The sequence below is a fragment of the Morone saxatilis genome, unplaced genomic scaffold (genome assembly GCF_004916995.1).
Source record: "Morone saxatilis isolate NCDOM2014 unplaced genomic scaffold, NCSU_SB_2.0 Contig14, whole genome shotgun sequence".
In the NCBI taxonomy this organism is placed as follows: Eukaryota; Metazoa; Chordata; class Actinopteri; family Moronidae; genus Morone; species Morone saxatilis.
The window spans coordinates 19,712,679-19,716,031 of record NW_023339696.1 but is presented as its reverse complement, the minus strand read 5'-3'; positions in this window follow the sequence as shown (position 1 = coordinate 19,716,031).

Sequence of the window (3,353 nt, the reverse complement as noted above, 5' to 3'; positions counted from 1 at the left end):
AGAGAAAGATACAACGTAAAGATAATTTATGTTAACTTGCTCCTCAACCCAATAAGGACCCTTACATTAAAACAAGTGAAATGAAAACGTTAATAAATACAGAGTACATGCACTGACCTAACCACATAATACCCACCCACAATGAGTAGAGAAAAGCAAAGCCTGAACACGCCCCATTAATCAAGAATAGTAACGTTCAAGGAAACTCCAACAAACCAAAAAACCAGAAACATAATATCATCACTCAAGAAAACATTAAACACATCAACACATACAAAATCAGATTCAAGTTGTAAGAAAACAAAGCTGAGGGCACGCCCTGATAGCCACTACTTTTCTGATCTACGATACACTCCCCATATTTCCCAACCCCACCCAGCCATCCTCACCATCCCGCGCACTCCATTCCAGGGGTGACCGGCGGGACGGCCAGCCTGTAGTACAGCCCCTGCCGAGACCACTCAGTCCCGAAGTTCAGCCCCCAAGCCTGACCGCACCAGGACTCGCAGCTTTGAGCGCCGGCTGCCTTCTTCACCTGCAGCTTCACTTTATCATAAGCCCCCGTACCCGTGAGCACCAGGGCGGTAGGTGATACGTCTCCTCCTCTGGGACCTTCTCGGTGTCGCCGCAGGTGTAGACGCTGCCTGGCGGCTGCAGCAGCGGGGACTCCGTCTTGGGTGGCTCGTTTTTGGGCTCCTCGGCGGGTTTGGTCTCCTGCTTCTGGTCCACGGCGTTTTGCTGCTGGGCAGGTGCGTCCTCTCCAGACATTGTGCAGGGAGCTGCGAGACAGTGATGAGTCTAGAAAAATTACTTAGATTATTTTTTCCCCCACTTCTTGTGCTTCCGTTGCCGTGGACGGGCTTGTTGTTTTACTTGCCTTGCAAATAAAAGAAAATGCGAGAGTCAGAGCTTCTTTTTCAGCAGTCTTGCATGGAGACACAAACCCCGATAGAGTGGGCTGCTCAGTGGCCAGTGGCTGTCAACGCCGCGCTCTGACAGAGAGAGTGTGAGTGGGACGAGACAGAGGCAGGCTGGAAAACCCGGAGAGATAATGAAACCCAGGGATTGGCTCGTGTGATTGGATGGGTTGGCTGCTTGGGTAGGGGTATAAGATAAGCCTATACTTGCAATCAGCAGAGAGGTGATTTGCAAAAATGTCCATTATAGCTAAAAGGCAAATAAAGCTGAAGCCAACCCAGCAAAACAAAATCTGTTGATTACTGCAAGTCTCCACACACATTAAAGTAAACTAAATTTAATATCATAAGAGTATATGCCAAATATAGAAACACAGGGACATATTATTTTAGGTTTAGTTATACCTCAAGAGACAAAATAAGTCACTATAAACTCAACACTGTATATTGATTATTCATTTTTGACCTGTCAGTAACATGTCTTCAGAATCATAGTGCACTTCTGCCCCTCAGATGAGAATAAATACACACAATTAATGAATTCCTTTCAGCAAGTATTTGCTTATTTCAGTTTACTGCTGCTTGTTTAACAGTGAGGTTTGTGGTGCTGGAACAGTAGGAGGCAGAGGAAATGTCTGTTTATGCCACCTATTCTACAGTAGGATTAGCAGGAACTTTGGGCCTGCGTCTGGCTCATTGTTGTAACTTCCCTGCAGAGGCAGCTCAGAAAAATATGAGTTTGTGTTTAGGTCACGCTAGTTTTTGATTAAACGATATAACCTGCTTTGTATGATTCAGTTCCAGTGCAGGCAGCCAGAGCCATAGGGCAGGATGACCTGATGGTCAAAAGCTAGCACACATTGGACAGGGCCACTACAAATCCAGAGCATTTTTAGAGAAAGTCTTGGTGGCTTGGGTGATAGAAACAAATAGTTAAACTTTTGTGGTCATAAATGCAGCTGACAGTGTCTCTTATATTTGTCACACAAAGAAACCAGAGTCTATTCACATTTTCCAGCTATTCACAGCTGAGAGACCATCCCAGTGTCCATTCAGAGAGCTCTAACCACAGCAGGAGTGGTGAGACACCTTGTGGCCGTAAAGTGCCACTCAGCACTACTGGGGCCAAAGTCAGCAATGTCCCAATCAATATCCCACAGGGGCATAATGATGTACGATGCAGGCGTTATTGATCTGCCGCTTTGACACAGGCAAAATGTTACAAGGCAGAGGTCTGTTCTTCCTCACCAACCGCACTGAGCCACTTTGAATACACATCAGTATGCTGTGGGTGCTCACAGAGTGGCTCTTCTCCTCATTAGCTCTGACAGGGCCAGTATGGTAATATACCAGCAAGGCACCGTCAGGAAAATGACTTGGACTGCAGGTTGGAGTCTGAAAAAAGGATTAGAAGAGAAGCATAATGCAAAAGTTTTCAATGTGTTTCACTGTGAAGCCAAGAAGAAAATTTCAGAACATGTTCCAGCAGCTAAAAAGGGTTTGAAAATGAATCCATCACAGGAAATGGCTGTGGTTAAAGGAACACAGGAATAGGACGCAGAAACAGAGATGTACTGCCATGGACACCTGGTGTAGTTTGGAGACTTCCTCTATTGTCTAAGTAGGTTACTGAATGCATAATGTTGCTCAGCGGTGCAATTTGGCCTGGATAAACTACTGTGTCACCGCTGCCAGGCAAATAGACTGAGTCTGCAGGGAGTCTGGACAGTCTCTGAGGATGTGTGTGTCTGAACTACAAACACACAGATATTTTCACTTCCATTAAAACTGGGCAAATACTGGGATTGAAAATGAGTTATGATAAATCATGCAAATCCTACACATGCTGCCTGCAGATGTGAGAAACATTAATACCTTCATGTTTAGTGACTATGGTGACTTACCTGCTTATTACTGAAAGTATTAAGGTGCCGAAATGTATTATTGTTCAATTTATGGTTACCTTCTAACACACAGGTGCTATTCTTTCATGCATTATTACTGCATCCTTGGCAAGATGCTGAACCTCTTTCAGTGCTGCTGTTTTGCTGAACCAGTGGTCCCCAGTCCCTTTGGCTTATGACTCTTACTGAGTAATTTATACAAGTGTAAAGTTTAAACAAGTTGTGCTGTTGCCTTCTCAGATTGTTTCATTTGAATATATTTTAGAGGATTGAATGAAGATAACTGTGCCGGTAATTTAGAAAGTCAGGAATCCAACACCATTTAATGAATGCCAGGAAAGAAATGTGTTTCCTGAAAAGTATTTGTGGGTGCCTCCAATGCTTTACTTAAGTAAAAGTAGCAATACCACTGTTTAAAAATGTACTCATAGCTACATACTGACATGTTAGTACTGATTCAAATATAAGCACTATTAATATGCTGGTCAAGGTTTAGCAGATTCGAATTATTTATTTTTCTGTTTGATACAGT